Consider the following 16,682-nt stretch of genomic DNA (forward strand, 5'->3'; position numbering starts at 1 on the left):
GACCTTTGCCGAGCATGTCTGTTTCACGCTGAATCTGGATGGGTGAACGTGATGATAAAGGGGAAAATGCTGGGAAAGTTGGGCGGGCAGCCCATTTATTCAATTTAAATGCAAGCAAATGCATTCAAATTGCCATTGCGCCCATTTCGGGAGCGATTCGGATCGCGGCCATTTTCGGGCCTTGGTAAAGTGGGCATCTGCACGGACGCAGATTTTACCATTTTGAATCTAAGCGCTGAATCTGGGTGTGATTCAGATCCGACTTGGAAACCTGCTCTCAGGCGCCCCCATACGCACTCAGCCTGAAAGAAAAATACTGAATCTGAACCACGCAGTGGGCGGGGCTTATCGCGCCCGAAACGTTGCGGCTCCGATTGGAGCCTTCAACTGCGCATGCGCAGTGAGAAAATAATTTGAAAATCACGCCGCTGTCACATCGCTCCCGGGCCACAAAAAGTGGATAAAGCGGCTCAGGAGCGATGGCCCCCCACAGATATCGCCCTACCCCCACAACATAACTGTCCCCCTTATCCACCCACCTCCCCCGCTATCCAGACTGATCGCGATCCTCTGCCTCCTTTCCCCCCCCCCCAACTGATCGCTCGCAGAGTGGCAGCGGTCCACCCTGCCCCCCCCACCAGAAATCCATCTGGCATTCCCTCCCCCCAACAAGAGATCCATCTGGTCCCCCCGCCACCCCCCCCAAACCAGGGATCCATCTGGCCTTCCCCCCACAAGAGATCCATCTGGCCTCCCCCACACCCCCCCCAAACCAGGGATCCATCTGGCCTTCCCCCCGCCCCCCAGCAGAGATACATCTTACCCACCTCCCTCCTCCCCCCCACACAAACCAGAGAACGATCGGGCCTCCCTCCTCCCCCCTCCACCAAGCAGAGAGCAATCTGGCCTCCATCCCCTTCCCCTCCCCCTAACCAGACAACGATCGGCCTTCCCTCCCTTCCGCCCCCCCCCCCCCCCCACCAGAGATACATCTGATCCGCCTCCCTCCTCCCCTCCCCCTCCCACCAGAAAATGATCGGGCCTTCCTTCTCCCGCTCCCCCCACCCCTCACCAGAGAATGATCTGGCCCGCCTCCCCCACCTCCCTCCACCACCGATCTGAGTTAGAGAGTCGCTGGAAACTCTTCAGCAGCTGGAGCGCCAGAAACAGACCTTTGCCGAGTATGTCCGTTTCGCGCTGAATCTGGACGGGCGAACACGGCGGTAAAGGGGGAAATGCCGATAAAGTTGGGCGGGCAGTTCATTAATTCAATTGAAATTCAAGCAAATGCATTTAAATCGCCGTTGCGCCCGTTTCGGGCGTGACTCGGATCGCGGCCATTCCCGGGCCTCGGTAAAGTGGGCATCTGCATGGACGTGGGCGCGGATCGCGTTAATGGCCTCACACCCGACTTTACCACGTTTTCGTGCCCAAAAACGGGCGTGACGCAATGGTAAAATCAGGCCCTTTATGTCGTAAGTATTTAACGTAAATATTTTTTAAATGTTTGTTTATGGTATTTCAGTTTCTACCTTTTTTCTATCTGTACATCCCAATCTACAGAGAATCAGGTGAACATTGGACTAAACCATTGAACCCCTACAGTGCACAAAGGGGCCATTCGGCCCATCAAGCCAGCACCGACTCTCCGAGAAAGCATCCCACCTAGGCTTTCCTCTCCACCCCATCCTGATAATCTTGCGCATTCACCATGGCTAATTCACCTCATCCACACATTTTGGGATTTAGGAGCCATTTGATCTTTTGGTTGGGATTTTCCCGCCGTGCTCGCCCCAAGATTGGAAAATCCTGCCTGAGGTCAATGGATCTTTGCATGGTCCGTGTCCGCCTGCTATGATTCCCAGTTCTGAGTGTGGTCTCAAATCCACTTTCCTGTCTATCCCCCATAACCCTTGACTCCTTGGCCAACCATAAAAGCCTATCTAACTAATGCTTGAATAGGTTCAATGACCCAACCTCCACTACTCTCTGGGGAAGACATTTCTGAGAGAAAACATTTCTTCTCCTCTCCACATTAAAAGGGAGACTTCTTTTTCTTAGCACTGCTGCCTCATAGCACCAGGGGCCCAGGTTCAATTCCAGCCGTGGGTAACTATCCCTCTGGAGTCTGCGAGGGTTTCCTCCGGGTGCCCCGGTTTCCTTCCACAATCCAAAGATGTGCAGGTTAGGTGCATTGGCCATGCTAAATTGGTCCTTTAGTGTCAGGGGAATTAGCAGGGTAAACATGCGGGGTTATGGGGATAGGGCCTGGGTGGGATTGTTGTAGGTGTAAACTTGATGGGCCGAATGGCCTCCTTCCGGAATTGAGAGGGTTGGCTTATGAGGAAAGACTGAGTAGACTGGGACTATACTTATTAAAATTTAGAAGAATGAGGGGGGATCTTATAGAAACTTATAAAATTATGAAGGGAATAGATAAGATAAGCAGGGAAGTTTCCACTGGCAGGTGAAACCAGAAGTAAGGGGAAGCAGATTTAGGATTGAGTTGAGGCGGAAACTCTTCACTCAAAGGGTTGTGAATCTGTGGAATTCCCTGCCCAGTGAAGCTGTTGAGGGTGCCTCATTGAATGGTAAGATCAGCCATGATCTTATTGAATGGGGTAACAAGCTCGAGGGACCAAATGGCCTACTCCTGCTCCTAGTTCTTATGCTCTGGACTGCTTCTAACACAATGATATCCTTTTTCAAATAAGGGACCAGGACTAATATGTATAGGTTAGGGGATTCGTGGAGTAAATATGTGGGGTTACAGGCCTGGATAAAACTGCTCTGTCAGAGAGTTGGTGCAGACACGATGGGCTGAATGGCCTCCCTCTGCACTGTAGGGATTTGATGTCTACAGAATATTCTGGATGGGATCTCAACAAGGCCTTGTACAAGTGCAGTAAAACTTCCCTGTGTTTATATTCCAATCTCCTTACAATCTCTTTGCAATCTTTACAATTTATAAGAAGTACTTAACAATTGGTGCCTTTTACTTCCAGGTTTGTGGTCTGCCGGCGGTAATGGCCTAATGGTATTATCGCTCGACTATTAATCCAGAAACTCAGCTAATGTTCTGGGGACGTGGGTTCAAGTCCCGCCACGGCAGATGGTGGAATTTGAATTCAATTAAAAATATCTGGAATTAAGAATCTACTGATGACCATGAAACCATTGCCGATTGTTGGAAAAACGCATCTGGTTCACTAATGTCCTTTAGGAAAGGAAATCTGCCGTCCTTACCCGGTCTGGCCTACATGTGACTCCAGAGCCACAGCAATGTGGTTGACTCTTAAGTGCCCGCAGGCAACTAGAACCTGGATGGGATTGTTGTTGTTGTAAGTTTGATGGGCCAAATGGCCTCCTTCAATAATGTATGGGCAATAAATGCTGGCCAGCCTGTGAAACCCATGTCCCACAAATGAATAAATAAAAGTAATGGGTTGCCTGGGATGGAACATTTAAGTTATAAAGAAAAGTTGGATAGGCTTGGGTTGTTTTCTCTGAAGATCGAGGGACGGCCTGATTGAGGTGTTCAAGATTGTGAGGGGCATGGACAGGGTGGATAGAGAGCAGCCGTTCCCCTTAGTTGAAGGGTCAGTTATGAGGGGACACAAGTTAAAAGTGAGAGGTGGGGTTTTTCACTCTGGGTTTTCGCCTCTCCCTGGAGATCACATGGTCGGGAATGGGGGGGTGGGGGTGAGTTAATAGGTTGTAATGAACAAAGCATCGTAGCTGTGAGGGACAGCTCGGTGGATAGGATATTGGTATGTAGATAGGCTGGAAAATTGGGCGGGGATCCTGGATTCAGGATTCAATCCTGGACCGGGGAGCGGCGCGGGCTTGGAGGGCCGAAGGGCCTGTTCCTGTGCTGTATTGTTCTTTGTTCTTTGTTTAGGGGGGATTGGAGGAAAAACTTTTTTTACCCGGAGGGTGGTGACGATCTGGAATGCGCTGCCTGGGAGGGTGGTGGAGGCGGGATGCCTCGCATCCTTTATAAAGCACCTGGGTGAGTGCTTGGCACGTCATAACATTCTGGGCGATGGGCCAAGTGCTGGCAAATGGGATTAGATGGGCAGATCAGGACCTTTCATTTGTTGGTGCAGACTCGATGGGCTGAAGGGCCTCTTCTGCACTGTGGTATTCTATGATTCTGTGATCCTGAGCAGTGATATAACTGCTGATGGACCTTTGGAGCTTCTCTTGACTGGGCACCATGAACATCAGGAAGACAAGTTCATGCCACAGAAACGTTTCTTGGCAGCTTTCTTCGACGTCAGCAACGGTTCCGTCACTTCACTGCTGACCACAGGATTCACGCCATTGTTATGGGCGGCACGGTGGCACAGTGGTTAGCACTGCTGCCTCACAGCGCCGGGGATTCGGGTTTGATTCCAGGCTGTGTGGAGTTTGCACGTTCTCCCCGTGTCTGTGTGGGTTTCCTCCGGGTGCTCCGGTTTCCTCCCACAGTTCAAAAGATGTGCGGGTTGGGTGGATTATCCATGCTAAATTGTCCCTTAGCGTCAGGAGGCTAGCTAGGGTAAATGCGTGGGGTTATGGGGATAGGGCGTGGGTGGGATTGTGATCGGTGCAGACACAATGGGCCGAATGGCCTCTTTCTGCAGTGTAGGATTCTATAATTCTCTTACCAGCCTCCTCGAGACCAGTTCAGAGGAGCAGATAATGAAGTACAAGTAATTGTACATTGCAATTAAAATAACACTGTCAGTGGAGCCTTTAGTATTGTCATTGCTATCACAGATTTGGTCTGAGGGAGACTTGACGGCAGGGACATTATCCTGTCTGTGATTCACACAGTTGAGTCTCTGGCATCATACAGCTTCTGACAAATCCCGGGGGCGGCACGGTGGCACAGCGCCAGGTACCCGGGTTCGATTCCCGGCTTGGGTCACTGTCTGTGCGGAGTCGGCATGTTCTCCCCGTGTCTGCGTGGGGTTCCTCCGGGTGCTCCGGTTTCCTCCCACAGTCCGAAAGACGTGCTGGTTCGGTGCATTGACCCAAACAGTGCTGGTAAATGGAATTAGGTGGGCAGACCAGGGCCTTTCATTCGTTGGTGTGGACTCGATGGGCCGAAGGAATTCTTCTGCACTGTGGTATTCTGTGAATCTGTGATCCTGAACAGTGATATAACTGCTGATGGACTTTTGGCAACTGGGGGGTTTTCACAGTAACTCCATTGCAGTGTTAATGTAAGCCTACTTGTGACGAATAAATAAACTTTAAACTTTAGAAGGCTGGAAAGGTGCTAAAAATGTTCATTAATTGATCGGAATGTGAGAATGGCAGGATAGAGATAGAGATTGTTAAAGGAGGAATGTGGAAGTCGCATTGGTGGGGGGAGGGGTCGGGGAGGAGGAGGGGTGGGGGAGGGGGGGAGGTTGTGGAAAGGAGAGCTAGACTGGAGAATAGAAGTGAAAAAGGATGGTACAATGGATGAACGAGGTTAAATGGAATGGAATAAAATAAATGGAAATGGGGTGAAGGTGGAGGAGAGAGCACACCTTTTATAAAGCAGTTTTAAAGGTTATTTATTAGGGTCACAAGTCAGCTTACATTAACACTGCAATTAAGTTACTGTTAGGCTACATTGAGGGAGAATTTAGCACGGCTAATGCACCAAACCAGCACATTTTTCAGACTGTGGGAGGAAATCGTAGCACCCGGAGGAAACCCACGCAGACACGGGGAGAACGTGCAAACTCCACACCATAGAACCATAGAAAATTACAGCTCAGAAACAGGCCTTTTGGCCCTTCTTGTCTGTGCCGAACCATTTTATGCCTAGTCCCACTGACCTGCACTTGGACCATATCCCTCCACACCCCTCTCATCCATGAACCCGTCCAAGTTTTTCTTAAATGTTAAAAGTGACCCCGCATTTACCACTTTATCCGGCAGCTCATTCCACACTCCCACCACTCTGCGTGAAGAAGCCCCCCCTAATATTCCCTTTAAACTTTTCTCCTTTCACCCTTAACCCATGCCCTCTGGTTTTTTTCTCCCCTAGCCTCAGCGGAAAAAGCCTGCTTGCATTCACTCTATCTATACCCATCAAAATCTTATACACCTCTATCAAATCTCCCCTCAATCTTCTACGCTCCAGGGAATAAAGTCCCAACCTATTCAATCTCTCTCTGTAACTCAGCTTCTCAAGTCCCGGCAACATCCTTGTGAACCTTCTCTGCACTCTTTCAATCTTATTTACATCCTTCCTGTAACTAGGTGACCAAAACTGTACACAATACTCCAAATTCGGCACACAGACAGTGACCCAAGCCGGGAATCGAACCCGGGTCTCTGGCGCTGTGAAGCAGCAATGCTAACCACTGTGCCACCATGCCGTCCCAATGCACAAAGGTAAGTTGTTGCTGATAATGCCGCTGTCAGTTCTTTTGGCAGAGGTGTTTTGACCTGGACAGTGTGGTGGACCTCAGTTGTGCCTTTGTCCTATATGGACCACCGTTGTGTGTGTTTGTCATACCTGGACACATCCCCTTCCAGTTTGGTTCCTCCCCTCAGCACCTAGTATAAAGGTGGCTGTCTCCTCCCCCTTGTTCAGTCCAGGTCGGTTAATTGTTGGGATCTGCTCCTGATTCTGTTGTGAATAAAAGCCTACACTTATATTGGCATATCGGTAGTCTTTCGCCTTATTGATAGCGCATCAGACAGAAGGACTGATTTAATGTTCCACAAAAGCCAAACTTCCAATCAACTGAATCAGAGTTTAAAAAAAGGAACAAATCTTTGTTGAAGGGTGCTTCAGCGATCAGGAGGGTTGCTGGAGGTGGAACTGGTGACGAGGGATAGTTTACATTTTATGTGACTGCTCATGCAGTCCCTTGGACTGGCTGTAGGTGGCAGTGTTGGTAAAGGAGTTGACTGATGTCTGACAGAAGATGGGATTGGGATCTGAGACCTTTTTCCAGCCTTGGCAGAGTGACAGGGGTTTGTGATGCGACAATCATCTTTCAAATCCCGATAAAATTCAGTAATTGTCAGGTGCACGTGACTATTTTGGACAAGTTTTACTGGCACCAATCATTTCCAATTTTTTTTCCTTTTGGGCTATTTTGTGTGAACCCTCGACCCCAAAAATTAACTTCCCTGCATATAAAAAGGGGTGGCACGGAGATAGGGTGGTTAGCACTGCTGCCTCACAGCACCAGGGACCCACGTTCAATTCCCGGCTTGGGTCACTGTCTGTGCGGAGTCTGCACGTTCTCCCTGTGTCTGTGTGGGTTTCCTCCCACACTCCAAAGATGTGTGGGTTAGGTGGATTGGCCATGCTAAATTGCCCCTTAGTGTCAGGGGGACTGGCTAGGGTAAATGCATGGGGTTACAGGGATAGGGCCTGGGTGGGATTGCGGCCGGTGCAGACATGATGGGCCGAATGGTCTCCTTCAGCACTGTAGGATTACACATGTACTTTTCCACCAGTTTCCTCCCATAAATGTGCAGGTTGGATTGCTTGGCCAAGCTCAATTGCCCCTTAGTGTCAGGAGGATTAGCAGGATGGGGTTACGGGGATAGGGCCTGGGGTGGGATTATTGTCGGTACAGGCTCGATGGGCCGAATGGCTTATTTCTGCACTGGAGTTATCCTATGATATCACCTGGCCAACATTCATCTATCACCAAAAACAGATGGTTCAGCCATTTGTCTCTTCAGTGTCTGTGGGATCATGCTGTGCACAAACTGGCTTCTGCATATGCCTAGAAAATACTGTTTACATTTCAAAGGTAATTTATGAGCTGTAACAGGGCCTGGGGAGGTCGTGCAGACATGAGAGATGAGAGGTAAATGAAAGGTCATCCTTTTTGTCTCATCGCTAGGCCCTGTGTGAAAAGGAAGCCTAACTCCCACCCCCACCTCATGTTCAGATGTCAGTCACTACATGTAGTAACTCTTGGCGTGGTTTGCTGAGTGAGATTGTTGCTTTTTGATTTAGTGCGTACAAATACAAAATTACGGACTCTCCCCTGCCTGTCCCCAAATGAGGTCAGTCCATACCTCAGCTAAGAGGTTTGTGTCACCTCAGTTGAGGCAATGAATGTTGCCAATCCTTGGCCCATAGAATCCATCCATTGGGTGGGATCTTGCATCTTCCCTGTATAATGTCCCTACAATTGCTCGAGTAGATTGTGATTGGCGATAGGTTTGGTTGCAGGGTGGGGCGAGTTCCCCAGTTCCTCGCCATCAAACTGTGAACCTTCCGATGGCCAACATGATCGACCTGATCTCACCCAAACGCATCTCTGTCCCTCACGGAGAGGCATCAAAGGGCGAAACGGTGGCACAGTGGTTAGCACTGCTGCCTCACAGCGTCAGGGACCCAGGTTCGATTCCGGCCTTGGGTCATTGTCTGTGCGGAGTCAGCATGTTTGTCTGCGTGGGTTTCCTCCGGGTGCTCCGGTTTTCTCCCACACTCCAAAGACGTGCGGGTTAGGTTGATTGGCTGTGCGAAATTGCCTCGGGGGACTAGCAGGGTAAATGTGGGTGGGATTGTTGTTGGTGCAGGCTCAATAGACTGAGTGTCCTCCTTCTGCGCCGCATGGCTTGTATTGTATTGTGTGAAAGCTAAGCCTGAAACAGAGAGAGATCATTCAGCCCATTGACTCTGGGCTGGCTCTTTTGAGGAGTAATCCGGTTGGTCCCATTCCTCTCTTTCCTGATGCTCCTGCAATCTATAGGGGACAAAGAAATGGCCGAGCAACTGAATACATACTTTTGTTCTGTCTTCACAAAAGAGGACACAAATCAGATGCCAGAAATGTTGGAGAATGCAAGATTCAGTGAGAGGGAAGAACTGAGAGCGATCAATATTATGAGAGAAATGGTGCTGGGAAAATTGATGGGATTGAAGGTGGATAAATCCCCAGGGCCTGATAATCTACACCCCAGAGTATTCAAGGAAGTGGCTCTAGAAATAGTGGATGCATTGGTGATCATCGTCCAGGATTCTATAGACTCTGGAACAATCCCTGCAGATTGAAGGGTAGAGAATGTCACTCCAATATTCAAAAAGGGAGGTAGAGAGAAAACAGGGAATTAAAGACCAGTAAGCTTAACATTGGTAATGGGGAAAATTCTCGAATCCATCATCAAGGATTTTATATCGGAGAATTTAGAAAACAGTGGCAGGATCAGACAGAGACAGCATGGATTTATGAAGAGAAAATCATGCTTAACAAATCTGTTGGAATTCTTTGAAGATGTAACTAGTAGAGTTGTCAAGGGGGAGCCAGTTGATGTGGTATATTTGTTTGACAAAGTCCCACATAAAAGATCGTCGTGCAAGATTAAAGTGCATGGGATTGGGGGAAGTGTATTGAGATGGATAGAAAACTGGTTGGCAGAGAGGAAACAAAGAGTAGGAATTAATGGGTCCTTTTCAAATTGGCAGGCAGTAACTAGTGGGTGCCACAGGGATTGGTGCTGGGACCCCAGCTATTCAGAATATATATTAATGATTTGGATGAGGGAACAAAATGTAACATCTCAAAGTTTGCAGATGAAACCAAGTTGGGTGAGAGGGTGAATTGTGCCGAGGATGCAGAGATCCTTCAGAATGATCTGGACAGGTTGGGTGAGTGGGCTAATCAATGGCAGATGCAGTATAATTTGGATAAGTGTGAGGTTATTCACTTTGGAAGCAGAAACAAGAAGGCAGATTACTACCTGAATGGCTGTAAATTGGGAGAGGGGAGTGTGCAGCGGGACCTGGGTGTCCTTGTGCACCAGTCACTGAAGGTAAGCATGCAGGTGCAGCAGGCGGTAAAGAAGGCAAATGGCATGTTGGCCTTTATTGCCGGAGGTTTCTTGTACAGGAGCAGGGATGTGTCGTGGCCTTGGTGAGGCCACACCTAGAGTATCGTGCGCAGTTTTGGTCTCCTTTTCTGAGGAAGGATGTTCTTGCTCTCGAGGGAGTGCAGCAAAGGTTGACCAGGCTGATTCCAGGGATGGCGGGACTGATGTCTGAGGACAGATTGATTAGGCTAGGATTGTTTTCGCTGGAGTTCAGATGAATGAGACTTATAAAATTCTAACAGGACTAGACAGGGTAGATGCAGGGAGGATGTTCCCGATGGTGGGGGAATCCAGAACCAGGGGTCACAGGTAGACTATTTAGGATGGAGGTGAGGAGACATTTCTTCACCCAAAGAGTGGTGAGCCTGTGGAATTCATTACCACAGGAAGTAGTTGATGCCAAAACATTGATTGTATTCAAGAGGCGGCTAGATATAGTACTTGGGGTGAATGGGATCAAAGGTTATGGGGAGAAAGCAGGATTAGGCTATTGAGTTGGGCAATCAGCCATGGACTATTTTCTAAATCGGGAGAGAATTCAGAAATCAGAAGCGCAAAGGGACTTTGGGAGTCCTAGTTCAGGATTCTCTCAAGGTTAACTTGTAGGTTGAGTTGGTGGCTAGGAAGGCAAATGCAATGTTAGCATTCATTTCGAGAGGACTAGAATACAAAAGCAGGGATGTATTGCTGAGGCCTTATAAGGCTCTGGTCAGACCCCATTTGGAATATTGTGAGAAGTTTTGGGCCCTGTATCTGAGGAAGGATGTACTGGCCTTGGTGAGGGTCCAGAGGAGGTTCACGATGATTATCCCACGAATGAAAAGCTTGACGTATGAGGAGAGTTAGAGGACTCGGGGTCTGTACTCGATGGGGTTTAGAAGGATGCGGGGGGAATCTCATTGAAACTTACAGAACACTGGAAGGCCTGCATAGAGTGGACACGGGGAAGATGTTTCCTTTAGTAGGAGAGGCTAGGATCCGAGGGCTTAGCCTCAGAGTAAAAGGACGACCCTTTAGAACTGAGATGAGGAGGAATTTCTTCAGCCAGAGGGTGGTGAATCTTTGGAATTCATTGCCACAGAAGGCTGTGGAGGCCAGGTCATTGAGTGTATTTAAGACAGAGATAGATAGGTTCTTGATTAATAAGGGGATCAAAGCTTACGGGGAGAAGGCGGGAGAATTGGGTTGAGAAACTTATCAGCCATGGTTGAATGGTGGAGCAGATTTGATGGGCTGAATGGCCTAATTTTGCTCCTATAATGGTCTTATTATAGTCTTATGATCTTGTAGGAGGGTCTAGGGTTAGAGGGCATAATCTCAGAGTAAGGAGTCACCCATTTGAGACAGAGATGAGGAGGAATTTCTTCTCTCAGAGGGTAGTGAATGTGTGGAATTCTCTACCACAGAGGGCTGTAGAGGCTCGGTCATTGAGTATGTTCATGGCAGAGATAGACAGGTTTTTAATCAGTAAGGGAATCCAGGGATGTGGGGATAAGGTGGGAAAGTGGAGTTGAGGATTATCACATCAGATCAGTCATGATCTCATTGAGTGGCACATCGTTGTCGATGGGCTGAATGGCCTATTTCTGCTTCTACGTCTTATGGTTTTATTGTTTTCTGCCCCATTTGACATGCATTCAAGCTCCTAACCAGTCGTTGGGTAAAGAAGTGTTTCTTCCTGTTGCCTCTGCAGGGCCTGTAGTCCCAAAATTAAAGCCAGACTTTTCGGGAATGAAAATATGAAACACTTCCACACAACGTTTGATGAACGTTGAACGTTTGGAACTCAAACGTTCAACTCAAAACAGCAGTTGATGCTAGATCAATTGTGAATTTTAAATCTGAGACTAACAGATTCTTGTTAACCAGTGATTTAAAGGGAGGTGGAGTTACTTTGCTGGCCAGTTGTGATCACATTGAAACTAGAGACTCTTAACAGATTCTTGGTCCAAATAATGGCTGGAATTTTACACCTTCTTCAGCTGGGGTGTAAATTCAGGTGAGATGGTGGGTTTTGCCAGGCCTGCCTGCCTTCTACACTGTGGTTTTACCAGCACTGGAGTAGTGTTGGACAATCCACCTACCCTTGAACCAACTAGAATCATAGAATCCCTACAGTGCAGAAGCTGGCCATTCAGCCCATCGAGTCTGCATAGGCCCTATTCCCATAACCTTACATAGTTACCCTGTTAACACCCTGATACTAGGGTCAATTTTGCATCGCTAATCCACCTAACCCGCATATCTTTGGACTGTGGGAGAAACCAGAGCACCCGGAGGAAACCCACGCAGACATGGGGAGAATGTGCAAACTCCAAGCAGACAGTGACCCAAACCAGGAATCGAACCTGGGTCCCTGGCGCTGTGAGACAGCAGTGCTAACCCAGTGAGGTCCTTAAGTAGCCAACTAGTGATCACTTAACAGTCTCCTTGCTGCCACTGGCATTTTACTAGTGGGGGAAGGCTGCACAATACCAACAGGAATTCCCATCCCCACTTGGTCATCCTGCCCAGACCACCCAAACATGGTTGTTCATCCATGCCGCCCCACCCTCACCGCCCCCCCTCGCTGGGGCTTGCGTTATGGGCTCCAGTGAAACCACCCCAGTTATCTCGCTATCACAACTCCCAAAACTATCGTCATGGGGGACAGGTTGTGTTCCCGGCACTGGTTGCCGCTCTCCTGGACAGAGCTGCCAACCATCTGATTGGGAACCTGGACTTCCTCCCACATGGGGACAGAAGCCACAAGGAACAACGTGAGCCAAATGACTGTCCAATCAGAAGCCCTGACCTTTCAGCCAATGGCTGTGGCCACGGTTTCTGGGGAACACTCCAGCCAATGTCCCTTTTGCTCCTTGTTTTAAACCTACACCTTCTGCTATTTGACTCTTGATATTTTCTCTTGATTTACTCCATTTTTAAAAATTCACTCGTGGACATGGGCATTGTGGCTGGGCCTGCGTTTATTGCCCATCCCTAGTTGCCCCTGAACTGATTGGCTTGCTAGACCATTTCAGAGGGCAGTTGAGAGTCAACCACATTGCTGTGGCTCTGGAGTCGCATGTAGGCCAGGCCAGGTAAGGACGGCAGATTTCCTTCCCTAAAGGACATTAATGAACCAGATGGGTTTTTCCGACAATCGACAATGGTTTCATGGTCATCAGTAGATTCTTAATTCCAGATTTTTTTTATTGAATTCAAATTCCACTAACTGCCATGGCGGGATTTGAACCTGGCTCCCCAGAACGTTAGTTGATTAGTAGTCTAGCGATAATGCTACTGGGCCATCGCCTCCCTGATAAGCTCTTTCTGTGTTTTCAACATAAAGGAAAGGAAAACACCCTACCTAAGGACACCTGCTCTTAAGCCACATATAGACAGAGACTCAAGCTGGGTTTGAACTTTCTACCTGAGGAACCACACCACGGATCCAATATTGCCTCCTGGCTGGAGTACAAGAGAAAAAATCTGCTAATTTCAACATAAAACAACAGTGAATCTGCCCTTCTAAACTACCAAAGATTAGGTTAGGTGGATTGGCCATGCTAAACTGCCCCTTAGTGTCCCAAGGGTGGCATAATGGCACAGTGGTTAGCACTGCTGCCTCACAGCGCCAGGGACCAGGATTCAATTCCGGCTTTGGGTCATTTGCTGTGTGGAGTTTGCACCTTCTCCCCATGTCTGCGTGGGTTTCCTCCGGGTGCTCCGATTTCCTCCCACTCTCCAAACATGTGTGGGTTAGGTTGAATGGCTGTGCTAAATTGCCCCTTAGTGTCAGGGGGACTAATAGGGTAAATACATGGGGTTATGGGGACGGGGTCTGGGTGGGATTGTGATCGGTACAGAATGGCCTCCTTCTGCACTGTATGATCCTATGATCCTGCGTCTAGGTTCGATGGATTAGCCATGGTAAATGCATGGGGTTACGGGGAGAGGGCCTGTGTAAGAATCTCTGTCAGAGTTGGTGCCGGCTCAATGGGCCAAATGGCCTCCTGCCGCACTGTAGGGATTCATTGATGCTTTTTTAGTGGCTGGAAAGGCTTACAAGCCTGCAGCATTTTCAGTTTCCAGCTCAGGGGAATGCAAGTGTAACAGAGAACTCTTGACATCTGAAAACATAAAGACTTCTGCACGCGCAGTGTTTTCCAGAGTGTGTGTGTGTGTATGTGTGTGGGTGTAAACGGGGGATGTAGTTCCATATCTTCATCTTTTGAACAACAAATATTTATCATTCTTTGAAAACTTACAGAAACCTGTCACTTGTCTGTTCCCGACAATTACAGTACGCAGGAGTTAAAAATTATTTTCTTTTCAACCGCGTTGTCTTCAGTCAGAGGATAGGTAAAGGGAAAAGATTACCCCTGCCCAACATCCCTCCCTGACCCGATACTGGGGAAGGAGCGGGATGAATTTCTGCGGTGGCTGTACCCGTCGCGTCTACACCGACAACATCCCACCCAGGCCCCATCCCCATAACCCCACATATTTACCCTGTTAATCCCCCTGACACTAAGAGGCAATTTAGCATGGCCATTCAACCTAACCTGCATATCTTTGGACTGTGGGAGGAAACTGGAGCACCTGAAGGAAACCCACGCAGACATGGGGAGAATGTGCAAACTCCACACAGACAGTGACCTAAGGCCGGAATTGAAGAGGTTAGCGTCAAAGTTTAAGTTTACTTATTAGTGTCACAAGTAGGCTTACATTAACATTGCAATGAGGTTACTGTGAAAATCCCCTAGTCGCCACACTCCGGCGCCTGTTCGGGTACACTGAGGGAGAATTTAACATGGCCAATGCAGCTAACCAGCACGTCTTTCAGACTGTGGGAGGAAACCAGAGCCCCCGGAGGAAACCCACGCAGACACGGGGAGAAAGTGCAAACTCCACACAGACAGTGACCCGAGCCAGGAATCGAACCCAGGTCCTTGGCGCTGTTTTATTTTTATGCTTTTTTTTCCTGCCTGAGGGAAGGCCAACCTGTTAGCCCACCTGGTGGGAGAGCCAATAGCAGGAGGCAGCTCGAGACAACCCCCATTTGTACATACCCGACCATCAATCAGGAGCAAGGAGGGAATTGTGGGATTGGAGCCAAAGGTCGGAGCGATAGCGAGGAGGGAGAGGACATCAGGGAAGGTTGCAGATGTGTGAAGGGTAGAGGTGTGTAGTTGACCAATTAGGGAAGGAAATATGGCGGCACTGTGGTGGCATGGTGGCACAGTGATTAGCTCTGCTGCTTCACAGTACCAGGGACCCGGGTTCGATTCCGGCCCTGGGTCACTGTCTGTGTGGAGTTTGCACGTTCTCCCCGTGTCTGCGTGGGTTTCCTCGGGTGCTCCGCTTTCCTCCCACAGGCTGAAAGATGTGTGGGTTAGGTGGATCGGCCATGCTAAATTGCCCCTTAGTATCGTGGGATTAACAGGGCAAATATGTGGGGTTATGGGGATAGGGCCTGGGTGGGATTGTTGTTGGTGCAGGCTTGATGGGCTGAATAGCCTCCTTCTGCACTGTAGGGATTCAATGATTCTCCGATTTGCTTGGTGGACCAGTGGAGAAGCACATCTGATCCTCCAAGGCCATAAGCTATGCTGGAAAAGCACTCAACTATTGGATTTCCATCCTCCTGCCTTTTGTTTAGTTCCTGGGTTCACTGAACTCTGGGGACTTCACACAATAAGAAGCCTCACAACACCAGGTTAAAGTCCAACAGGTTTATTTGGTAGCAAAAGCCACTAGCTTTCGGAGCGCTGCCCCTTCGTCAGGTGGGGAAGGAGCAGCAAACGCTCCGAAAGCTAGTGGCTTTTGCTACCAAATAAATCTGTTGGACTTTAACCTGGTGTTGTGAGGCTTCTTACTGTGCCCACCCCAGTCCAACGCCAGCATCTCCACATCATGACTTCACACAAGCCAGTGAGTGTTTTATTCTCATTACAAACACACAGAGGAAGGCCGACAACTCAGCAATGGCCCTCGTTAAAACAACCTACTGAAACAAGTACATACATTGGGAGTGCAGTGAGACCTGGGTGAATAACTAAAGTTTATTTATTAGCGTCACAAGTAGGCTTACATTAACACTGCAATGAAGTTACTGTGAAAATCCCTAGTCGCCACATTCCGGCACCTGTTCGGGTACACTGAGGGTACACTAATCCACCTAACCAGCACGTTTTTCGGACTGTGGGAGGGAAATGGAGCAACTGGAGGAAACCCATGCAGACACGGGGAGAACGTGCAGACTCTGCACAGACAGTGACCCAAGCCGTGAATCGAACCTGCGTCCCTCGCGCTGTGAGGCAGCACTGCTAACCACTGTGCCGCTAACACTAACTGAAACTATAGTTCCTCACCTGTTTCATGCACTGTATTACAGGAAATAAACTGCAACTGCCTGAAGTCAATACAGGTTTTGGGCATTGAGATTAATGTTCTGTGGTGCCCGAGTAGATGTATGATCCCCCTTGGAAAATATTAATGCTGGTGCTTTATCTGGGGAGTTTTCCAGCAATTTGACATTTATAATAAGCATGAAAATGGAATGTGTTCTGTCTGAAAAGGAAGGGGCTAAATCTTATCTTAACAACGGTTCTCCATTTTCCTGTCGGAAGATGAATTATTTTTCAAATATCTTTCTTCCAGAGCAGCAAACAACTATTATTGGGAGACAAAATATTGTTTTTAAATTAAAAGCAAAATACTGCGGATGCTGGAATCTGAAATAAAAACAGAAAATGCTGGAAAACCTCAGCAGGTCTGCCAGCGTCCGTGGAGAGAGAATAGAGCCAATGTTTTGAGTCTAGATGACCCTTCGTCAGCTCTGAGGTTTCCCAAACCTTTCCATGGAG

The sequence above is a fragment of the Mustelus asterias genome, chromosome 18, assembly GCF_964213995.1.
Source record: "Mustelus asterias chromosome 18, sMusAst1.hap1.1, whole genome shotgun sequence".
Classification (NCBI taxonomy): Eukaryota; Metazoa; Chordata; class Chondrichthyes; order Carcharhiniformes; family Triakidae; genus Mustelus; species Mustelus asterias.